The sequence below is a fragment of the Lissotriton vulgaris genome, chromosome 1_1, assembly GCF_964263255.1.
Source record: "Lissotriton vulgaris chromosome 1_1, aLisVul1.2, whole genome shotgun sequence".
NCBI lineage: Eukaryota > Metazoa > Chordata > Amphibia > Caudata > Salamandridae > Lissotriton > Lissotriton vulgaris.
The window spans coordinates 1,733,923,811-1,733,948,700 of NC_141685.1; the positions used below are offsets into that span (position 1 = coordinate 1,733,923,811).

The 24,890-nt window shown below is 43.4% G+C and overlaps 1 protein-coding gene and 1 long non-coding RNA gene across 5 annotated transcripts in view; one reads left to right on the forward strand and one right to left on the reverse strand.

Moving 5' to 3' along the window:
* NUP107 (nucleoporin 107) overlaps nt 1-17,232 on the reverse strand; it is a 590,137-nt gene extending 572,905 nt beyond the window's left edge. Inside the window, exon 1 of one of the 3 annotated variants that reach the window (XM_086919004.1) lies at nt 16,629-17,232. The gene's annotated coding sequence lies outside the window, so the exon portion shown is untranslated. Of the gene's footprint in view, nt 1-4,838; nt 4,962-16,628 lie in introns of those variants that run through there. The other 2 variants (XM_086919006.1, XM_086919003.1) reach the window with 2 other exon arrangements.
* Nucleotides 17,233-18,118: 886 nt separating this feature from the next.
* Nucleotides 18,119-24,890, forward strand: part of LOC147751123 (uncharacterized) — a 426,133-nt gene continuing 419,361 nt past the window's right edge. For both annotated transcript variants that reach the window (XR_015295544.1, XR_015295543.1), the window contains exon 1: nt 18,119-18,193. This is a non-coding gene — a long non-coding RNA (uncharacterized LOC147751123). The remainder of the gene's footprint in view (nt 18,194-24,890) is intronic.

A 24,890-nucleotide genomic window follows, 5' to 3' on the forward strand; every position in this document is an offset into this window, starting at 1 on the left:
CCCCCTGAAGACTCCACTTCACACAAGAAAGTGTCTGTACAGAAAAGAACTTACAGCCTCGTATTTCACTGCAGCTATAAAACTGCTTTCTTTTACAAGTGAGTACTTTACAATTAATGCTTCAATATTCTTATAACACCACTAAATAAAAGAGAGGGTGCAATTTCCCTCTTGTGTACGGTCATTTGCTCTCTGAACTTTACTTCTGGTCCTAGGAGCAACAAGTTTTACAGTACATCCTCTTCTCTGTCCTAGAGAATACAACCTGCATTAAGACAAAAAAACTGGGGGGGCTGGGGCTTGAGAAGGGTCCAGCATATGTACCCCAATTGTTAAGCTAGCAAAACAGAGTATGCGTTTCCTAAATGGGTGTCTAGGTCAGTCAAATGAAATTAACAAAAAGACCCAAAGACTCTTTATTCACTAGGTTCCTTTGTTATGATTAAAAAAGTAGAAAATCGTGGCGAGAGCAGGTTGTGATGATAATATATACTATACCTTCTGCCTGTGTGACTGGGGCCACGAGACCCTCAGTTAGGTACCCCTGAAGGTATTCTATGTGTGTTATAATATTATTTTAGGGTATGATATCATCAACTTGCACGCATCTACCTTCCCTACATGAGTAGATAGGTCCTGATGAAATTCCATGATCCTTCAGACAATATCAGGAATGAAACAATTGTTGACACTCAGACTTTTCACACACATCAACTAAGCGCTTGAGAAGTTCATCACAACCTGCCAGCCTTGATTTTCTATTTTGTAATCATAACAAAGGAACTTAGTGAATAAAGAGTCTTTTGGATTGCTTTAGTTACTTTGATTGACACACCCACCCTCTACTTCTACTATAAGCCACAACCCACCATTCATACTGGCAAAAAGAAAAGCCGGCAAAGAGCCCTTCTGCGGGGCCCGCTGGGCACTGCAGATCCAGAACACCTCATTCCAAGTCATCAACAACTTCTCTAGTCCTGAACTTTTCCGCTACAAATTACTGATTTTAGGGGTGTTAGTAGTCCAAATAGTTTAGTGGAAGCAAAATCAGACTACGACAGGAAACTATGTCTGTAATGACTTGTTGGCAGATGGTCACCATAGGAAAGCCAGGACTCACTTTCTCCGAGCAGGTGGTGCAGAACTTGAGGTTGCAGGTGGAATAGCCACATCCCCGAGGAGTATCGGTGCAAGCATGGAGTCGGCTGGGAGTCTGGGTTAGCAAAATCTCTCGGGTATGCCTGACAAGTGTCACACCATGTACAACACAAAAACACAGAGGTTCTACCAGATTAATTATGTGGCTGTACTGTCAATCCGAGTCACCAGGATCTCAGAGTGTATGAATCACTTGAAGACAGCATATTTCGATAAAAGGTGAACACTATATTATAGGAAAAGCCGACAGCACAGATCATTCATACATGGTTGACCAATCCAAAGAAATTAGCAAAGGGTTACCATCAAATTGACTCAATGATCAGTCCTATCATTCGGCCAAACACGTCAAGAGAGACAGTCAACAAATATCTGTCTAGTAACGGGCCCGTTACTAGACAGATATTTGTTGACTGTCTCTCTTGCACTGTTCTAGGTTTTTAATTACGAGGTGTGGTTTGTCCGCAGAATAAAGTTATTAGTAGGAGGACACTCCATCCTATTTTAAAGTCACTATATTTTCTGTTGCACTGTTACTCACTTGACCATCAAAGATCAGCCACCACCGACGTTTCATTTATGTTGGTAGACCGAATCCTTAACCAGCAACAAATGGTGCGGTGTTTGATGTCCCAATGATCAGGGGACTAGCCTGATATGCACCTGGGTTTGGCCGAATGATAGGACTGATCATTGAGTCAATTTGATGGTAACCCTTTGCTAATTTCTTTGGATTGGTCAACCATGTATGAATGATCTGTGCTGTGTCTGCTTTTCCTATACATATAGTGTTCACCTTTTATCGAAATATGCTGTCTTCAAGTGATTCATACACTCTGAGATCCTGGTGACTCGGATTGACAGTACAGCCACATAATTAAGCTGGTAGACCCTCTGTGTTTTTGTGTTGTACATATAGAAGTAGCTGGGGATAAGAATCAGGTACGGGTCTTTAACACCTTGACTGCTGCAGTAATTCCCCCTCTGTGCTGCAGTTCCTTGAATCCTATTATTCATGACGAGCTCAGCTCGTCATCAGCACAGCTCAACTGTGCCTCATGACGAGCTGAGCTCGTCATGAGCATGGAAGGGGTTAAATTATATATCCCTTGGACCCTCTCTGAACTGTTTTGTTGCTGAAGTGTCACACCATCCCATGTGACACTAAATGAAATGTAATGTACCCCATCCCACACTTGTAGAAAAGATTGAGTTTTGGAAGCTTTTGTAAAAAAACATCGGGTGACAAAATATTTATGGATGCTAGTGATTTTTATAAGGATTAAAGTTGTATCCCATGAATTACTAATGTTGCACTTGAAACTATTTTACTTTTAGGTGTTTATTAATGTTGTTTAGTTAGATCACATTTTGTAGAGAAACCATTTTCTTAAAATGGCTGCCATTTGTTGTTCTGATCATCTTGCTCCCTCCCAATCAATGTTCCTCTGCGATAAGACACTGACGCAATTGGCTATATTCCTAAGAGAGCATGCATTGTGGATGAAACTTTCAATTTATTCCTACTGTAATTTTCTGATGGACTATTCCGGGATGTTACGACATAGGAATCTTTATTTGAACATGTTTGGCATTGTGTACATCTCCGGACTACGCTGTTGCTATGGACACTAATAGATTTCTTCTACCTTAGAAATGGGTGTTATAGCCATTTGTGTGACAGTCCTCATTCTGATTTGTCCAATATGGTATTGCTAGTCATGCCATGCTGAATTTGCATTTTGCTCATTACTTGTGTAAAATGTGTATAAAAAACACTTGTTTTTGGGGTGAGCCAGAGACTTTCTCTATTCTAATAGAGCTGCTGTCAGAGAGACTTTCTCTTTTCTACTAGAGCTGCTGTGCCTTCCTTCGCGATTCTGACAGTTAAATTAAGAACCTTTCCTTTTTTCCTCCTAGGGATGCTGACCATCCCACTTATGATTTTTGCTGCTTATTGGGACTTTAAAAATCCAGATTTATATGTACTCTGTACCCGATCCATCATGGCATATATTTTGCACTTCTCTGTAATGCCTCTATTGAGTTTGTAATAAAAACGCTTGAACTTTTTTGATCTTTAACTCAGTACTGGAGTGGTCCCAGTCAATATTTTATTTACTCTGCTACACTGAGATTGTGGGCCTGATGTAAATGAGAGTGGTGACTTATCACAAGATCATGGGTGCCAGAGCTGAGCTGCCAAAGGTAAATATATGGATGACCAAAATATTGGGGTGCAGTACATTATTAGGGTCCGGCTCCCTAGAGTCACAAATATATTGCATAAAATTATAGCAGACTCTACATTTCTAGGAATCATTAACAATAAATCTGTCACACAGCATTTTCGTTCTGCCGAAAAATGTTAATAAGACGTCCTTTCTGACATTGTGCTCTTCTCTTTCAAGCATGTATTTCATCAGCAGGCTCATCAGTAAAAGGCAGATCATCAAAAGGCAGACTACGAATAATGTCATCACAACACAAAGCACGCAGTATTCAGAGGGGTTGCAAAATAATATAATGTACTGCTTTCAAACAAGTGTATAGGTTTTCAATAGCGTTAAGCAATAAAGTTATAACTGTTAATTAGAAAACATGAAGAACAATGAAAATCATTACTAAGCAGTAGGGAAATGTTTTTTTACTACACTAAGAGTGGAGTGTATTTTTTCTCAAAACATTTAAAATAGGTCTATGAAAGAAGAAATTGCTTATTAACCAACATCTTTGAACGTAACTAAAATGTTATCAGATCCATGAAGAAACAGATTAGTTGTGGTTATTTGAAGTGCACCTATAATATAATAAAGTGACAAACATGATTTTCAGTGGAGTACCAGGAATACAAGAAAATAAATCCAAAACTCAGCTTAGATACAAGTGAGAACCCAAGTGTAAGCCACTGAATCTATTTTTTAGTTTGCAAATTATGTGTTTTACTTGACCTCTGAGCACTGAAATATTTGTAAAATTTACATTTGTAACTGAAAAGTTTGACAACGCAAGGAAAAACAGAACTTGATTAGCTACTCAGAAATGTAACAAATGCAGGATCTCTGTATTTAATATGTTGTGAACAATATAAAGATGTGTTTTTTGCTCGAAACATTTTTCCTGTTCCAAAGAAATAAACGTCTAAGCCACAAATTAAAAAATATTAGACAGGGGTCCGTCACAAGACAACGTCAGTGGTTTTAATTTGAACATGTCTGTCTGTCTGTACCATGTCAAGTCTAACAGTTTCGCAGTGCTTCAGGCCACAGTGCATTACACGCTCACTAGTGAAATACAATTTGATAGGCAAGTACCAAGTACTAAACCGAAGCCGTCCTTTTGGAAATCGGTAAACTTAGTACCATTCAAATGGGTAATAAGACCTGCTATTAATAACGTTTAGAAATGGCTGAAGTGTGGTATGAAAAGATTTAAGTCGATGTTGCCATTGCAATCGGTTACGTATACGTGTTTTCTTAATAAACATAAAACAGCTTTACACCGGCCACTTGTCTGCAGACGAGAGTCGAAAACATTGGACATTCCCCTGCTACGGCAGGCAGCATGGCAGACAAGCGGCTTTGCAGACCAACCCAGCGAGGAAGATGCGAAAGCATAAACGTCAAGGGCCGATCTGGGGGAACCACACAGGTTGTTACGGAAGTAAAAATGATACAGACCTGTTCGAATTTAACTGAGCCCGCCTTAGGGAAATCTACCCGCCAGCAGCTATCCAGTTCACATGGGGCACCAGGATCTTCCAGCTACTGACATCAACGCAGCCTCTCGATGGCCTCATAGCCAATAAAAAAGTGGGTAACATTTTTTAGCCTACCTCAACCTACGATACAAGCTCTAAGTCCCCGCAGCCTATGGATAACTCACAATAGATCATGACAGCCAATCCCAAACGTGAACTCCTGTGACCAATCCAAATGAACCATAGTTTCTCTGCCACGAATATATTATAGCCTTCACCCGATTGGTTGTGTGAACTGAGCGTCCACACTTCTCCAGACTCCACTTCACCGTTAGTCATGTATGTAGGGAGATGACTTGTAGGTGAAAGACTTGTATGGAAAGCGTCAAAACGCGCAACAAATGTACATGTCAAATAGAAAAGTAATTCCGAACAATTCAGCAGTTTTGGTTAAACAACGATTGCCGAACTAAATGCAAAGCGTTCGTCAGAGCAGTTATAAATACCGACAATCTCGCTTACAATTAGAGACACCATATTTATCTACAGCCTGCAACCTTCCCTATGAATCTTTTAAATGTTTATTCAAGCTGCGCAAGAGCGCTTTGGGAATTTGGAATCGCTTCCAAAAGGGGAGAAGCAATACTGGGGGGTTGTCATGTTGCTTTAAGTATTATTATTATTATTATTTTTTTTAATCTTTATTCGGCACTTAAAAAGACACCATAAAAGTACATAAACAATACATACATTTTTTTATATATATATAAAAACGAGTTTAAAAATGAGTTTTTTAAAAAGTAAGCTAAAATTCATTTAATTTACAAAGAAGAAGGGGAAATTTCCATACTTGGGTCTATGTTTAAGGAGCATTACAGTCGGTTATTTCTCTGGTGTTCCTTAACCGCATTGCCACCCTGATAAAACTTACTGTACAAAACAACGTACGAGCATCTGAGGCTTCTTGGAGAAACCTCAGGGCCATTTTTGCTTGTCTAAGTTTAGTTTCTTTCAGGATCCCTACAAAGAACTTATGTCTGGGAACAGAATAAAAGGGACATAGCAGAACAAAGTGAAGGGTATCCTGCGGAGACCTAGCGTTGCAGCCGCAGGTACCCTTCGCCTCCAGTGTTAGAGTGAATCCAGAGGGGACGGCAAGTAAATGATGTAGCATATTTAGTCTAAACCAGGTCATATAGAATCTGTCCTGGGCATTATGCATCACAGTGAGGTAAGGTTTCATTCCTTGTTTCTTTGTCAATAAGCAGTAGGATAAAACAGTAGGCTTACACCTTTCCACCTCGGCCCTGATCGTAAGTGTCCATTCTGTAAAAAGTTTTTTAACCATTGTTTTATTCTGGCCGTTTAAAGATTCTGGTGCAGTGAAAAAGTTTTTGCAGCCGATTGCCTCAAAAGAATCCTTTACATACTTCAGCCATGGAATGTGGCCCCCTCTGTCACGTTTCAAACAGTCTTTTAGGATTTGTCTTGTGAGGTCCGCTTCTGGATTAATCCAGATTTTGATCCAGGCGAGGAGGGGTCTAATTTTGATACGATCTTCAATGTAGGGCTCCCCTACTTCCTCATGGATTATATAGGCCGGGGTACTCTGCGGCAATTTCAAGATTCTTTTAAAGAACTTGTTTTCTTCCACCTGAATCTGCTGCAATTGTTTATCTATAAAACCCCATACTTCTGCTCCATAGGTGACCTTGGCACAACATATCGATCTATACAGGTTTGGCATTTGCTCTGGAGACCATCTGCCAAGTCTTCTCCCGTAACCCATGATGGCCCCCGCTGACGCCACCAGTTTCGCTGCGTGTTTGTCCGTAATGGGTTTAAAGTTTAACTGTTCATCGAACAGTACCCCAAGGTACGAGAAAGTCTTAACCTGTCCAATCTTGTGTGACCCAATTTTATAGGTAAACTTCCCTTTTTCTTTGACTCCTGCTGACATGACATAAGATTTTTCCAGATTTGCAGAGAGGTCAAGTTTAGCCATGAAATCGACAAAGCCATCGATCAGCTTCTGAAGCCCCAAGGGTTTTCTGGCTAACAACACCGCGTCATCCGCGTAGAGTAATACGGGCACCGTCCGGTGTCCTATTTGGGGTGAGTCCACACGCAATTTGAGTAGTTCTTTGTCCAGGAGATTAATGTATATAGAGAACAGAAAAGGCGCCAAGATGCAGCCCTGCCTCACTCCACTCGTACATAAAAAGTGCTCAGTCCTGCTTCCCTCTTGATTGTATCGAACTGTTGGGGAAGTGTTCCAGTGTAGGGCTTTTAGGAGGTCTACCAGTTTTTGTTCCACTCCTAAGTTTAATAATAGGGTCCAAAGTTTTTCTCTATTTACACGGTCAAAGGCCGCGGAGAGGTCCATGAACCCCATGTAAATAGCCCCCTTGCCAGCGATGGTATATTTGGCTGTCAGGAGGTAGAGATTCAAGCATTGATCGGTGGTAGATTTGCCCTCCCTGAACCCATATTGTATGTCTGTCAGGACCTTGTTCTCCTCCGCTTATTCCTGCAAACGATTTAGAATAACACGGCCAAGTACCTTGGCCGTCACGTCTATGAGGGATATAGGACGGTAACATTGCGGGTCATCACAATTCCCTTTTTTGTAAATCGGGACTATGGTTGCCGTTGACCAGAAACGAGGTAGCCCTGCCACCACTGCCTCGTTCAGAACCCTTGTGAGCAGTGGAGCCCACAGATCTATGTTGCTCAGGTAGAGGTCGGGGGGTATACCATCAGGGCCGGGTGCTTTGTTCTTGCTCAGTCCTGCTATTGCCAGTTCCACTTCTGCCAGGGAAAAGTCCAATCGTGTAGTTGGATTTAACCTTGATCCTTCACCCTGGGTTAGTTGTCCTGTATGATTATAGAGGCTCTGGAAATGGGTCTGCATTGCTCTGGTAAAATGGTATTTATTATTTTGGGTACTCCTGGGTCCTGGAAACATGGTGTATTAATGACTTTCCAAAATCCCGAAATATCTCCCCTTTCTGCCGCCTCCCTTAAGTCCTCCCACGCTTGTATTTGTAAGCTCTTTTTACGGGATGTCAGGGCTTTTTGTATTCTAATCTGTACTGTGCAATTTTAAGGTTATCCCTGGGGCGAGACTTGAGGCTAAGTTTAAGGTTTTTGTGCGCCTTAGTACAGTCTAGGTCAAACCAACGTGGGGTAAGAGCTACTTTACTGCCTTTGGGTGTCTTTAGTAGATTACCTACATGACGTGCAATTTCTTCAAATGCACTGACCACCATTGCTCCCCCCATGCTGGGATCAAGGCATGTATTTATAGCGTTATGCCCTTCTGTTATTAATCTTCTATAGAATTTATCTCCATCTATCTTGGTCCATTTGATCCTCCTTCCCTGGTCCACTGCCTTTTCTATAATATCTGTTCTGTGTGAAGGTTTTTTAATTCTTTCTGTGAAAGGTGAAACCAAAATGAAGTCAATGTACGAATGGCAGCCTCTGCCTTTGAATGTTGGGTTAGGGTCTCCATTTCTGCGTAGCTCTATCAGGTCCATAGTATGGACCAAATTGTGCCTTTTTGTTAGCTTCTCTAAATCCCATCCCTCTAGAGTGTGTGCAAAATGTGGGCCTTTTGATACGGTGCACCGCGACCAATCCTTATTCAATGGTCTTAGATTCTCGCAAAGGTGGCAATTAAAATCCCCCATAAGTATTGTACTAGGGGGGTTTGGTGTCTTATTTAATAAATCCTGTTTGTCTAGACGGGAATCCAGTTCTTTTGTAACGGTCCCCTTTCCCATCGTACCTACAGCATTGTACCAATTTAGTAAGAGGAGGTTGAACCTTTTAAAGCGACACCCTACCGCTTGTATGTTTCGTGAATCCCAGTTATAATTAAACCAGGTCCCTTGAATATGGAGGTCTACATACATTATTAATCCCCCAATCGCTCTCCCCGATGGTGATTTCGTGGCCGGGACAGAAAAGCATTTATACCCCTCTATGCTATACAGATTTGGGTCAACCGTCCATGTCTCTTGCAGGCATATCATTTGGAAGTTGTTTATATACTTCCGCCATTCCTGGGATTCATATTTGGCTGCCAGTCCTGCAATATTCCAAGATATGATTTGGAGGCTATCCTGGTTATCCCCCATGGGACGCCCTTTTGGTTCCCTTAATGGATGCGCTTCCTTGACTTCCCCTATTGTTATTATATTGGTGCGGGGTTCAAGTATAATTTCACTGTTCCGCCTAATTCGAACGGGGGTTATCTTTTGGTCTAATTGCTCTGCCGTTTTTATTCCCCCTTTTTTTGTTTTCAGATTCCTTATACTAGCCCCCCTACCATCGCTATGTCCTAGGGTACTCGGTGTACGAGTTCCTATCCCAGTAATCCCTTCCTCCTCTAATCTCTTCATGGGATGTAAAATACTGGTTTCCTCCAATACAAGTCAGTCCACCTCTTCCAGGGCACTGAACCTGTTCCAGTGCACATGCTGAGATAGAAAAGGGTCATAGGCTGGGATACCTTGGCAAGGCATTTGCCATTGGTGAAGTCTATGCCGTGGTTCTAGCTGCTGAACCCCACTCATGGGTGTTCTATTTGCCTGCATTGGTCTTTGGGGTATATTCGGGTAAAAATATGATAAATGTAAAGGGTGGATTTGTGTATGAGATCTACTGGGGGGTGCATTGCATATATAATTCACTGCAGCAATGTCTCTGAAATTAATTGTTATTATATCACCTGCTATTGTTTTTATTCCTCTCCCAATCCACTCCCCTCTTCTTACTGAAGTATTTCGCCACAGATATTTGGAGGTAGAGGTCTATTTATCTGTAGCCTTTGCACACATTTATTTTTTAGTTCGAAGTGTGTTTCCCTTTTTCCCTCTTTCAGGGGTGGAACTCCTGTCAATACAACCACAAAGGGCAAGGCTTCAGGTGGGAGGTTGATTGTCTGGAATCGAGTCGATCTTATTTTTTCAGGTACATTTTTTACTGGCGGGGGGTTTGTGATGGTCCTTTCTTTTAGGGTTTGGCCTGTTTTGTCGTTTGAGTCTTGGAGGGTTCCTTTACCTTCTTTTATTTGGACCTGTGGGGTGGCACTAGAGGTGCCCGGGAAAGCGAGTCCCTGCAGCGCAACACCCCTGTGATGATGATGGAGCCTCTCACCCCAGGCACACTCAAGGACCCAAAGCAGTGTTTCTAGGCGGCAATTCACAAGCCGCGCAGCGGCACCTGCGAAGCGGGTGCGGGCAGTCGTAGCTGTAGAGGCGAAGGCAGATGACGGCGTCCCAGGTAGGGTCTCCTCAGCAATTTCGAAAGTTCTTTAAGTAGTTCTTCTCTTGTTGTGGAATGTTTTCCTTCAATCCACATTCTATTGTAGCTTGTATTCTGTTACTGAACCAGCAGGTCAGTTGCTGGGAATTAAGTCCTGTGTAGGCTGCGTCCTACCTTGCTCCTGTGCTCTTTTTTTATTAAACCACTTATACTTTATTATCTTAAAGTGTCATACTTTACAGGGGTACTCGGTGTTAAGATGTTAAAGCATATCTACCAAGTTTTGAAGCTGCTTATAAGTGACATTGCCAAGGTTAAAGGACGCTTATGAGTGACATTAACATTCCTTAAGTGTGACACTGTTGGAAGCATGAAAAGGATATTCAGGTCTAAAATCTCAGCTTTTGTTTGTTCTACAAAGGACTTTAAACTCAATCAGTTGTGGTATTCATGAAATGCTTAGCTAAGGTATAGAATTGATAGTACTCATGGAGAAGAGCACAACTCCAGTCAGCATTGTCAGGCCATACAGCCTGGCACAGTTGAGTGCAGGTAATGGCTAGACTAACTACTAGGCTATAACTACTTGCAAAGTGAAAACATCTGCTTCCTTTCTGAAAATGCACCATTTATCACAGTGTCTAAAACACTCCTGTGTTGTTTTAAGTACCTCGGGCAATGCAAGACAGAAGCTCACTGCTTCCGCCAGCCTCAAACCCTGCAATCACACAGTTGTATCTGATTTAGGGTATAATGCATCTTTCCTGCTTCTCTGTCCTTGCTGCTCAGCCAGTGTGGATGTGCTGTGGAATGTTGGTGTGCATGGTGAGGTAACGAAATGTGAGGATGCCTGGATGTGGAGGTTCCGTTGGAGCATGGGCTGAGCAGCAGGGAGGCTGCTCCTGGTGGGGCTGAATATAGATCTATTGAATACAGATCTACTTCTAGACCATCTAAGAACTATGATCAATAAACCTTCATCTTTATTCTACACCTCCGCTACTGGACTTATAACATTATAACACACACCCTGCAGCCAACCAGCCCGCCCACTCCCAGTGCTGCTGCTGTTCAGTTTCCTCAAAGTAGTGCTGGTGACGATATTTACTTTTTGGCTGCTGGTTTGAACATTGTACAGTCTTGCGAGAGGGCTCTTCCTTTCAGCCAGTCCATGACTGGTGAGTGTTCAGCCATGAGTTTAGAATTTTGCACGAGTGTGAGATCCTTTCAACTGGGGAAATAATTGTTTCTTGAAATAAAACGTGCCAATCCTGCTACACACTGCATGACTGTGCAGGGTCTACGGTTTAACACAAATGGGGTGACCCTGTGTCCCTCAGAACTTGGGAATACATTGGTAAAACAAAAAGTGGTTTTGTCGGGTTCGTATCGGTTACTTATCAGCGCACTTGAATGAATGAATGAATGAGTACGCTCTTGTATAGCGCATGGCTACCCTGAGGCATCCCAGCGCTGCAAGACCACGGACAGAAGAAGACAATGTCTTCAGTCGCTTCCTGAATACGAGATGATTCATTTCCAGCCTGATGTTATCTGGGCGTTTGTTCCAGCCCTTGGCTACATGGAAGGAAAGCTGGCGGCCACCCATACGGGTTCGCTTCACCCTGGGTACCACCAGCAAATTTCGCTGATTAGATCTCAAGGATCTAGCAGCATGATGCCGGCAAAACAAGGGCTGGAGGATGGTAGGACTTAATGTCACATGCTTAATTAAATTCCAAATCAGTATCCCAAACGCCAGACTAAAGAATTAAAGAAAATGTGACTCAATGTTAGTGTCTACTGTTTATGTTTGGTCAGAATTGAATCATTCTTACGTATTTACATACGTAGTAGATCAAGGCTGTCAACAACGGGTGTAATATTTACACATACATAGTGATCTTGTGACATATGTGCTCAGTGCTCAACAAGTGTTTAATATATGAAGACTGGACAAAACTAATGTACATGGGGGGGCACAAATATATAGGCCAGACACTTATGTAGAACCAATCGTTCTGTTAGCTAATAATGCTTCTTTTAATGTGCAGAGCTTCAGTCAATCTGGGTCTTGCATAGTCAGTGACGTTTCAACCCTTAGTGTGCTCCATTGGGTAGTCACGCTGGGTCTTCATCAAGACAGGACGGGGGAGGGGGATGGCAGCCTGTGGATTTAATACAGGCGGGTGTTAGGCGTGTAGGTTGCTAAGTAGAGAGATACAAATCGGCGAGGGGGGATAACTCACCCAGAGTAGACCAGACTGGATCCTGGCTATGTGAGCTTCAAATGGCGCCAGGCAGTAGAATCAGGGTGGACCCGGGCTGTGAATTTCTGAGGAATACAAGGGTGTGGGTTTTAAGACCTTGTGTCAACTGACAGTAATATATACTTGCGAGTGCTGTGGGCTGGCAATGGGCCAGCGAATGCCACGTGTAACATTGGTTGAATGATGTTACTAGGGCAAGCTTACATGTGTCATGTAGTGAAACATGGAGGGGCTGCCAATGCCGACCTACACTCTAGCTCTAGAAGCGCATAATAGTGCAGAGAAGCCGATACTTTTATTCTTTGAAGTTTTCTTTAATTCTTTATTCAGGCGTTTGAGATACTGTGCTGGAGTCTACAGCAAACATGTCTTTTAGATATTAAGTGTGGGTCAGTTCCTGCAGCTGAAAGGAATGTGTGCGGACCAGCTGTAATTAAAATGCATTCATGAACGTTTGACGTTTGGGACATCCGAAATTTTTTCAGACAAGGGTGGTAATATCCTAGTGCTGATTAGTCCCTCTCCACCAACAACACTTCATGCAAAAGGGCCTGATTATGATGGCAGTCGAACGAGCGTCTGACCACCATCCTGTCAGAAATTAGACTGGCTGACATGGAGTCGGTGGTCTCACCATGCAGATTACGATTCGACCGCCATGGAGACTGTTGGAAACATGCCTCGTATCATTAAGGCTTGTGCTGCTGCCTGATAAAAGGTCTGCAGTACAAGCTTCAATGCCCGGAGGCATGATTGTAAACATCCCTGCACTATATGGCAGGCACCATATGGTGCCTGCCACATGGTGCTGGGATGGTCAGTGGGGCCCCATGGGTGCCCCCCAGGGCTCATATCGGAGGGTAAGGGGGGCCTGCTACAGGGCCCAAAGTCACTTTCCACCTGCCTTTTCATGACAAGTTAAACGCTATGAAACAACTGGCGGAAAATGTCATTGAAATCCCTGCAATGCCTGCTCAGGCACCGCCACTATTGTAGGGATTGCAGTCCCTTGGGTATGTGGCAGACGGTCTCTCCAGCCACCATTGTAATGCAGCGGGCAGACCTGTAGGGGCTGATGGCAGTGGGACTACCACAGATGGCCTGAAGGTGCTGGCCCCACCGCCATCGTAATCAGGCCCATAGTTCTTACATCCAGGCAGTGCTACCACAATGAGGCCGGGGGCGACGCATGGACTGAGAGGCACCACCAGCCCCACTATCTCTGCCTGTGACGGGTGAGCCATAGCACAAAATAGTTTTTCCCAGCAGTTTCCAGGTCAATTGGCCAATAATCCAATCACTGACTTCTTGTTATTGTGGACACACTAACGGTGCAGTGCGCGATACAACAAACTAAGGCGCCCCCCGAATAGATAATCACTCAGCTTGGGTAGACACACCACTCATTGCTCATAGGGAGAATGTTGTGAGAGAGTGTGGTTCATGTCACATGGTACCTGTGGCCGCAGAGCTGAGTTAGGCTGGAGCCTGGTGCCATTTGTGTTCAGCACTCAGTATATGTGAGTGAAGACACTGAGACTAAGGGCAGCACCATAGGCAGGCTAGTGTGTTGGCAACACTGTGTGCACAACACTTTACCAGCAGTGCACAGCTCATGTTACTAATACAGCTGCTCCAACATCACAGCTTCTTCCTTGCAGCTAAGGTGGTGTCAGGGACGCTATAATGCATGACTAAGTATTTCAGGGCCTGATTACGATGCCAGTCGGACCACATTCCGTAGTCCTGTCGGAGTCGGTTGGACCGTTGAAGGTCTCTTTCAAAGCAGCAGGCCTGAGCTCTGGATTATGATGTATGCATCGTGTACTCTGACTAACCGCTGAAAGACCGCCGACCCCAACTGCTTTTCTCCAACTGCCGAGATGGCGGTCAGAGACAAACTGCATCCATAGAGCTGTATAGCGATCTCCGACCACCATCCGGATTACGGTGTGGGTTGTCCGACGACCTGAGCGTGGTGGTCCGACTGGCTGCCTCGAGTCGTTGGAAACGAAGGAAAAGGTGTGAATACTCAGCCAATTCCCCTTCTCCCCGACGGACTCAGGCATGGATCCACTACTCAGAAGCTGCACCCCGAAGGAGACAGTACCGTGGGTTGCTGAATCAAGGTAAGTCCTCATGTGACATGTATCCCCATTAACTGGACTGTGCACATATCGCCACACTCCAGCAATGGGGTACATGGAGCCCAAGGCATGACCCCACATGTGTCAGGCATATGTGCCCAACTGCACAAGTTTCCTGTGCTTTTGTACCCACTTGCAGCAACATGTCTGGGGAACCGGGCACCGTCAATGATGAGACTTCGAATGCATCATAATATGGTTGACGGAGCTTTCCCAGCCTTGACGTTCAGAATCGGACCATGGCAGCGGTGGTCGGACGGGCGGTCAGACCAGCATCGTAATTAGGCCCTTAGTGCGGTGATGCGGACCACTACACTAAAATGTGAGAGAAATTGGGGAGAGGAGTTGGCGTAACGGCTAGGGCGGTCGAATCTGGAGTACCGGGTTCGAGTCTCGGCAATGATGCTGAACATCCTGTGATTCTGGGCAAATCACTTCATCTCCCAATGCCTAACACAAATGAATGTGTCCCCATTTAACGCAACTAATGCTATGTAATGCCCTCTGATACCCGATACCTTCGGGTCAAGTTTGCGCTATAAAAAAATGTGTTAGTCTAACCCCTGATGCTTGGTACTTGCCAGGGCTGGTAGGGTTGAATAATAGTTTAGAATATTGCTATGTAATTTCTTGAAATTATGATACTTTTGCTCACGCGATGCTGACTTAGCAGTTTTCATCTTTTTTCTGCTGAAATTGACTATATACCCTACTGACTACGAGGGTAAGCCAGATTCTCTCTGGAGCCTCTAATGGTGCTGCCTGATTTTCAATTGATTTGCTATGACTTAGTATATTTTTCTTGATTTTCCTTATTCTTGTATTTGAGAGCCTTTATGGCAATTGATTTCCATGTGTCTTTACTAAATTAATGAGATTGCTGCTGCATTTGCCCTTTTCTATTTTTTGTTTTGCACTTTACATTTTAAGAACCTGTCATGATTTTCCACATTTCTAATCTGAAACTCCTTTTTAGGTCAATCCCTTGACTGTATTTGAAGTGCTGTTTTGAATCTTGTTTCTAGAACAGTCAACTTCGCAATTAAGTGCCACTATCATGCAGATTATCTAAGTAATAGCACGCTCATAGGTGGTAGGTGGTATGATTGAATCTGCTGCCCATTTCTGTATTATTAGAGACATCAAGTGTATCTATCACATGCAGCCTTCCCCAGGAATCCTTTTACCTGTTTATTCAAGGCACACAGGAGTCCTTTGAGCCAAAAAGTACCACAGACTGATATATATTGCTATAGCGAGTTTGATGAAAAATGAATAATTGTATTAACACAATGTGGTTAACATAATGAATTTGAAAGATTCCACTGAGAAGTTGTTTATTTTCACCTTGGATAACATATGCCTCAACTTCCGAATGGTTGCTACTGCCTGTCGCCATCTTATTCTTGCATGCAGTCATCTTTCTGTCCTTTCCACACTGTGCATTCAGCGTATAATAAGATATTTTGTAAACAATGTTTTGAAAGGCAATGTTGTTCTCTCATTACCTGGTGTTTCATTTCCATGCTGCGTTAGTGTAGTTAATGCTTTCCCAAATCTCAACTATTGGGAGCACATTGGGAGCACAATGCGATTCTCATTAGAACTTAACCTTTATTGTAACTACATTTGTAATAAGTATAAGGTGTTACAGGACCACACGCATGGGAACTGTTAAACCCAGCAGTTTCGGGTTGGCTAAGACTGATCGAAGCCAGTCAGGCTGCACCATTCCAAATAGGATGAGTACGATACACTTGTCCAAAACCTGTGCTCACCCTCTGGTAGCTGGGCACCGAGTAGTCGGGCTTATCATCAGGGCTCGAGCATTAAGTATTGGCACAATACCCCCTCCCTTGCAACACACTGCATACGCTACAAATAGACTCCACTCAAATCAAAACTAGATACACATTGTATAAACACTCTATAGTTATATACAATTGTCAAATTTCTCTATTGAAATGAAAATGAAACACACATTGTATATACATTTCACAGATATATGCAGTTGTCAGACTTTCCTATTAGCAGGAAGGTTAAACAGTCACAGTTCTTTGACTATGCCTCATGACCCACCCCCTAAGTCTTCAACTACACCAGCCAATGATGCACGTTGCCCCAGCTGGCGCCCTGTTGACTAGACAGTCAGAACCACATGGAAAGTTACTTAGCTTCGTCCATCTAGATTAGATCCCATGGGGTGCGACGGCACCTGCACGAGTGTGGGATCAATATCGTCCCGTGGACAGAAAGTTGTGACCCAGGAAGCTGGCATGCTCCCAAGTCTGGAGAACTGCTTTCTCCTCAAGCAGGGTGTGACCTGCCGTAGACCCCGACAGTCAGTTACATATTCCATACATGGCACACAAAACACCTCGGGCTCGTCACAGTCTTTTCCAAAACAAAGCACCCTGTGGTGTGGGTTCAGAGAGAGGGACAGTGAGATCCTTTGTGTCCCTGGGATCTTGTGGACGGGAGGCCAGCTCACCAGCCCTGGGAGAGTACTTCGAGAACCAAGCCACGACAGTTGGCACTTAGCTGCAGTCCAGCAATGTCCAGGCAAAATCCGCCATGTGATCGCTCCCTTTTTGAAGCTCCAAGCCACCACTTGTCTGCGGATAGTCCAGTTGCAGTTTCTCCTGCTCTAATGATTCCTCATGTCATTGTCCCAGCATAATATGGTTCCAAATCCGGCTTAGCATTAAAGACGTCTTCTCATGTACAGGTTACTGCAGCTGTCTGTGATAGCCCTGCTTATCTATCTCTTGCTCTTGTTTTTTCCTCTTTTTGCTTCCTTTCTTTTCTTGTATGATTTAAGTTTCACGCGACCCTCAGCATATTCACTTGCCAGATCTATTGCAGCATCTTTGGATAATGGATTGTTATTAAGTAGAATCCATTACAAGAGTGCGGCCGGTATCTAACCATTAATAATATATTATACACCAACTCCTTTTTAATCTTGGGTATTTTCAATAGTCTCATTCCATCTACCACTTGCCACGTTGTATCATCTTACTAATGTTATAGTTTGTCACTGAGACCGTCTTTGTAGTTTACATAATCCTGAACACCCCTTTCCAAGATGGCGGCTACAAACAACCTAGTAAAATGACGTAGATATATGGACATTCTAGTCCTGCGTTGTGTTGAATTGTACTATACTATCTCAGGAATACGGAATGTATGTTGTGGGGGAAATCAATAACATGTCACATCTAGATCTCACTGATCGTATCACTTTGGCATAAAATACGGGAATGGTTAATTAAGAGGAACGGTTTATTAAGAGCAGCAGAATATTAGAAACACTATGTAGCAATATTTCACATTTAGAAATACTCTGGTTGAAACTCTAATATATCTATGTTATTCTCCATATTTTATTTTACATTCTAGGTCTGAGACCTTTGGTAAATACATTGTTTGATATCGGTAACCTGTATATATATATATATCCGTTCTTCCGCAAACACTACAAGATGGCGGCGGTATGGCACTGCGTATTATTAAAACTTTTTGGGGGGGCCACAGCTGTTCGTGATTAAAGCGAATTAGCATGGGTATAATAACCCACTAGGCCAAACTGTGTTCAGACGGTGCTAGTCTTCGGGTGGTGAGGATCGTCACGACTTATTTTGGTGAGTTATTTAATGGAACTGCATGTATTGGCTAGGACCGCTGTTGGTTTTTAGATTAAGGGTAGAGATCGGTTATGAGAAACGCTGCGTCTATTAGGGTCTCTGGTGTTCTTAATTTGGGCTTGCTAGGAGTGTGTGTCGGGAACGCTACATTTGTATAAGATACGCTCAGACCTATGCTGTTGCCTAAATACATCAGCTTGGATATGCATTAAGGGTTAAATAAGTACAGTGTCCACATTACCTACTAGCATATCCGCTTTTTATTGGATTGTGCGCTTTTAAGGTACGCTTAGACCCATGCTGGTGCTTAAAATACATTAGCTTGGATACGCGATAACGGTTAAATAAATACTGCGTCCACGTCACCCACTAGCATATCGGCTTTATATTGGATTATCTCCCACCCTAAAGGTAACATACTCTCAGAGATTGCCCGCGGGGAGACGATGAACCCTCACATGTTAGTCAGTCTGAGCATTGTCACCCATTACCACATGACTAAGTTCTTGGAACCCACTATCATTCTATTATTGTTGTTCTTGAAATATGACCTGGCGCTTGTGTTTACCTAGTTACTATTTTTTAATATTAGACCTCCTCACTGTTGCAATAGGCAAGACCATTACGGAAATCACTTCATTGCTGTTGTCTTTTAGTCGGGACCTATGCCAGTAGTGTCAATCTAGTTATCTTGAATTAATAGTAGGTCTATACTTATTCGTAATACATAAGGCTAATACGTAAATTATATGTCAATTTGTTCTCTCCTTGCCCAGGTCGAATATTGTGCAATTATTATTGCCCACCACTTATCTCCCATATTCGGGATTAAGTTTGGGAGAGACCTACTTCCTTACTCTTGCATTGCTTCAACTTATGGCAATGAATACGTTTGATATTTAGTAAGTATAGGCCCCTTTTTCTTTTGTGAATACTTTGTGGAATAGTTATCACCTTGAAAACTGGGGATCTCTCTCTTTATACTCGATTATCTTTTTCAATTTAGACGGATAGAAATTTGGAGGCATCGTTTATTTGACTGATAGATGACCTGGACACTAAGGGCCAGATGTAGGAGGCCATTTACCGAACGGTAAATGGGTATTTCTGATGTAGGGGGCCAATTTTACCAATTCGGTAAATTTACCGATTCGGTAACTGCCAGATGTAGGTGGGACTCTTCTGAGTCCCAAAGGCCTTACAGATTCGGTATTTTACCACCCAATCCAATTGGGTGGTAAAATACTGAATCCAGGTGTGCATGCACATGTGTGCATGCACACCTATGCCATGTGACAGACAGACATGCCCTTAGGGTATGTCTGTGTGCCACATGGCACATATGCCTGTATTTGGGGTGCTAGAGGGTGTCAAAGTGACACCCCCTGCACCCTTGCAGGATTCGGTATTTACCGAATCGGTAAATACCGATTCTGTAATGCCCATTGATTCCTATGGGCTTCAAGGCCCATAGGAATCAATGGGCATTACCGAATCGGTATTTACCGAGTCGGTAAATACCGATTTTTACAGATTTGGTAATTCAATTACCGAATTTACCTAAATCTCCCTCCTTCAATTTTACCGATTCATAAATACCGAATCGGTAAAATTCGGTATTAATGAGTCGGTAAAATATGATTACCTACATCTGGCCCTAAGAGACTTAGTGGTGAAGTCCCATTTGGTAGGTAAAACGACAGGCTGGGTTCACCTGTGTAACTGAAATACTATTTCTCTTGCTCCCCCTTAACACTGCTCCTCTACAACTTTGGGTGTTTCACAGACAAATCTTTTTTTTTTCTCTGTTTCACCGCCTCCCTTAATTTTGGGTGTATCACGGTTGTATTTCATGTAAACGTGCCATCATGATTCGGGCTCTCCTCTGTCTTTCCTGGAAGAGGATAGTGTGGCTCGCCCCTTGTATTTCACCATATAAAATAAAACTCTCCTTCAACTTTTCAGTTCACATCTTACCTTTCTTTCAGTCCTCGCATGTTAATAAATCGATTTACAGTGAAGATGCTTGATTGAAACACTATAATGGTAAATCACGAATTACTATTCATCCGAATTAAGAAAACAATTGTAAATAGTGTTGATACGTTAGTTGTTGTCGTTTGTTGTATATGTACATATATTTATGAATGTATTTTTATGTCTGATTGACTCAAGAGCCCTGAAGAAGTCCTTATGACAAGGATGAAACACGTCGGATGCATCCCAATATTCCTGATTTATTTTTAAAGACTACACTGAATAAAGGAAGACATTTGTTGAAGAATAACTTCTGGACATGTACTTTATATAAATTCATAGTCCAATGTGTTATGTGGTGCACCTGTGCTAATGTGAAAAAATTGCTATATTCCTGTATGGGGATCACACTGTAGTAGTGGGTGTGTTTTCAGTGTGCACACTGTTCTGGATAACTCCACACCATTTATATTATTTAGGGATAGCAGGTCAGGTGCAGATGCTTATGGGGTTCCACTGTTCAGCCTAGTTTTCCTCCTAAAGCCAAATCCAAAAGTGCCTCTACTCTCGGAGGCCGAAGTCCCAGTTGTTCTACCCACCATGGCCTTTGAAGACACACTCAGTTCAACAGGCCACCTTTGAAATGCACAGGCCCTCTCTAAATGTTGTTCTATCTGCCATCCTGCCCCGGGAGATTTGATTACAATCTTTAGTGGGGCCAAGACCCTGCCCTTTGGAATGCAGGTGCCAATTCCACCCCCACTTAACTGTCCTAGAAAGGTCCCTGAGAGTCAGAGGTCCGCAGTTTCTAGTGAACCCCTAATTTATGGCCCTCTATCAGGAATCCACAGATGTGGCTTCCCCCAAGCACCAAGTTGTGAATTAGAAGACATGTCGCAGGCAGACAAAGCCCGAGCATCAAAATGCTCACTTTCCCAAGCAGGGGGTGGGCTGTACATCCTCTTTGGGTGCACACCAAATTGAATACTGTTGTTGTTATTGATGATTTGGTTGTTTCATTTGTTCGTTTTTGGTGCAAACCAGCTGTTACTACATTTTATATTTGAAATGTTTTCAGCCCGACACAGCTAACATTGCACCACACTATGGGCCCCATTAGGATGGCGGGTGCGCTTTGCCCGCCCGCCATCCTATCGGACATCGGGACCGCCCGCCCTAAAGGCGGGGGTCCCGCACGCAGCATTAGGATGTGCCCGCCACTGTGGCGGGCACATCCTGTATTTTTAGTATTGTGGCGGGCGGAGCTCTGTGCTCCGCCCGCCACAATACTAAAAATGCTGTGCAGCATTTACATAATCAAAGCGGCAGGCACCGTGCGGTGCCTACCGCTTTGATTATGTAAATGCAGGGGGGTACCACAGGTACCCCCCGTGTGCCACCCCCCTTTGGCCTTCACTCTGGGGGCCCACATGGGGCCCCCAGAGTGAACACCGCATGCCTTTACATGGCGGCAATGCCGCCACGGAAAGGCATTGTAAAATGCCCATTGTAATGATGCGGGCGGTGTCTGACAGACACCGCCTGCATGTTACTCGTTTTCCGCCCCGGCCGCAAGGCGACCGGAGCGGAAACGTGGCGGGCGGTGTTTTGCTCCGCCGTGGTCCCACCCGCCATTCTAATATGGCGGGGGGGAATACTGGGAAGGATGGCGGGTGGATTTCCCCCGCCAGGCTGGCGGTGGCTACCGCCAGCCTGGCGGGGGCAATCCGCCCGCCATCCTAATGGGGCCCTATGTCTTTTGAAGAAATTTTACACTTAACAGACAACAACACTTCCACTAAGGTATACTCTTCCTCGGAAGCACAAGACATCTATGGTCTTATCCGTGAGGTACGGACAATTGGCACTGCTCACAGGCCAGTCACCCAACAACTTCGACAGCTTGAATACCTTATGCGAAGGGACATAACATAACATAACGTGTATTTGTAAAGCGCACGTTCACCCAGAGGTCTCTTGGCGCTGAATAACAGATGTTCATTATTACCCAACTCAATGGTACCACGGTTGCATGCACCACGTTAATTCAATACCATAAAGCCAGCAGGATACCTAGGGGGCTGTGTTTGGCCATTAAACCTATGATGTTCAAAATGAACAAAAGATTTATGGACATGTGGCATGCTGTATTAAATAAGTGCTCCCTTGATCTGATGCTACTTATCGTTGAAGAGCTGTCTTTGGTACTCGTGGGTTTGGAACAGGAGATACAAGAACTTCAAGAAACTCCTTTTCAACGTATGGAATCAGACAATTGGGAGTCTACTTTGAAGGAGATCAACACCAAATTGTACGCATATGGTAAGGAAATTCATGAAGGGAAAGGGCGCAAGTTTAGGAGGGACACCATCGACTATAAACTTGATGAAGTATACTCCTGGGCATAGGGTTTATGCGCAGAAACGGAACTTCAAACAACCTGGAACCACATCCTCAGAAGAGAGTCTAGTATCTATCAGTGACACTCAACTCACTTGTGCACCTGTTCCTTCCCATGCTGCTGCTGCTTCTGCAACAAGTAATGTGATCCCAGGTACTACGTCTACCCTCAAGGTTTCTTTTTTAGACACCAGCCCCGCCGTCAACAACCCACCAACAGGTTCAGCAACGGTTCAGACCAAAAGAGAAAAACCCGTAGAGCCCACAGATTTAGTAAAGCCAGCCGGGACAGGCAGGGGACAAAAGAAACACTGTGATCAATATTTCTTCAAATTCACTGACGCAAGCCCTGGTGGCTGTGCTGGACAAGGGAACCTCGTTTGTGCCAACTTTTCACACTAAACCTCTTGAGACTGAAATTGCTCTCTACAAATGTACTAGAAAATTGCGTTTACGCTACTTTTTTCAAATCTTGTAGTAGTAGTCATAGGGAACAAGAAGCTTTGGATTATCAAGAATTTAAACCCAAAAGTACTTTTATTTCACCCATATCCCACAATGTCATTAATTCTTTTGAGACTCTTGTCAAGAAGGATTTATTGTAACTGTCCGTGTCTTCTGTCAAACACCAGAACATGTCTAAATCTGATAAAGTGGCCCTTGAATCTCTTAAAAGGGACACCCCATTGATTTTTTCTCCAGCAGACAAGGGAGGAGCTCTGGTTGTTATGGATTGTTGTTTTTATGAAACTAAGGTGGAAACCACGTTGCTTGATGAAGCTACCTACTTACCACTACCACAGGATCCTACAGAGAAGTTTCAAGGTATTCTCATGAACATCTTGACAAATGTGAAAGAAATGGCATGGATTAGTGACAAGACATTGGAATTTCTTTTTACACAATATCCACAACGGCTCTCAATTTATATGCTCCCTAAAATACACAAGTGTTTGAGAGACTCACCACTGAGGCCTATCGTATCAGGTTGTGGTTCATTACATGATTCTTTGGGACACTACTTAGACACGTTTTTACAGACCATTGTACAGGCTGGTATGACTATTACAGGAGATTGTATTACCTGAGATGACAGAAATCTGGCTATGTTCAATAGACGTCACAGCCTTGTACACGTCCATTCCACACTCAGAGGGAATCGAAGCAGTAGAGTGGGCTCTCCTGCGACAGGATGAGATGCAAGCGAATAAAGTGTTTTTACTGGAGCTATTGCAATTTTCATTGTTTCACAGCTACTTCAAATGGAAACACAGATATTTCCTCCAGACTAATGGGACCTCTATGGGTTTTTCTAGAGCGCCCAGCTATGCAGATATTTTCATGATGCAGTTTGAATTAATGCACATCCTATCAGACATGAAGTGGACCGATCCTCTGATTCTTTACAGAAGATATATAGATTACATACTTATTGTATGGCAGGGCACTCAGGGTGATCTTGAAGAGAATTTGAAACTACTGAGTACAAGGCATCCAAGGATACAGTTTACTCACAACATGGACCGACAACATATTTCTTATCTGGACGTCAATATTGATGTGGATGGAACAAAGATTAAGACTTCCATGTTCAAGAAATCGACTGACCACAATAACTCATTGTTATATTCCAGTTTTCACCCACCATCTCTCAAACGGCATCTTCCCTATTCACAGTTTCTTCGGATTAAACAAATCACTTTTGACATGACAATATTTGAAAATTCCATGAATTAATCGAAACAAAAAATGTGGGCCCCTGGATACCCTGTAGGAATCGTTGATGAAGTCTCAAGACGCGTTCGGGATCTACAAAGAGAGACTTTGTTGAAGAAACAGACCAAGGAACCATCCAAGCGAGAAGTGTTTGTGCCCACCGACTCCACCTCATCTTCAGCCATTAAACATGTGATTGTGAAACAATGGGAATTATTACAGTCCAAACCAGACTTTCGAAACACTTTTTTGGAGCCTCCTATTTTTGCCTACAAGAGGTCACACAACCTGAGAGAACTTCTTGCTAATTCTGAATCTAACGCTAAAGTGGTACACAAGGGCATGCGTAAATGTTTCAACTGTTCGCACTGCAACAATGTGCTGGTCGGAGATTGTATATCTCATCCCTGGTCTAGCAAAAGCATTAGATTGAACTTCACCGCAGATTGTAACAGTCATTTTTTCATTTACATGATTTTGTTGCCCGTGTGGAATGTACTACGTGGGTAAACTGAAAGGTCTTTATGTACACGCATCACCGAGCACAAGAGTCATATAAGAACCAAAACCACCAGTTCACCACTTGCGGCTCACTGACATG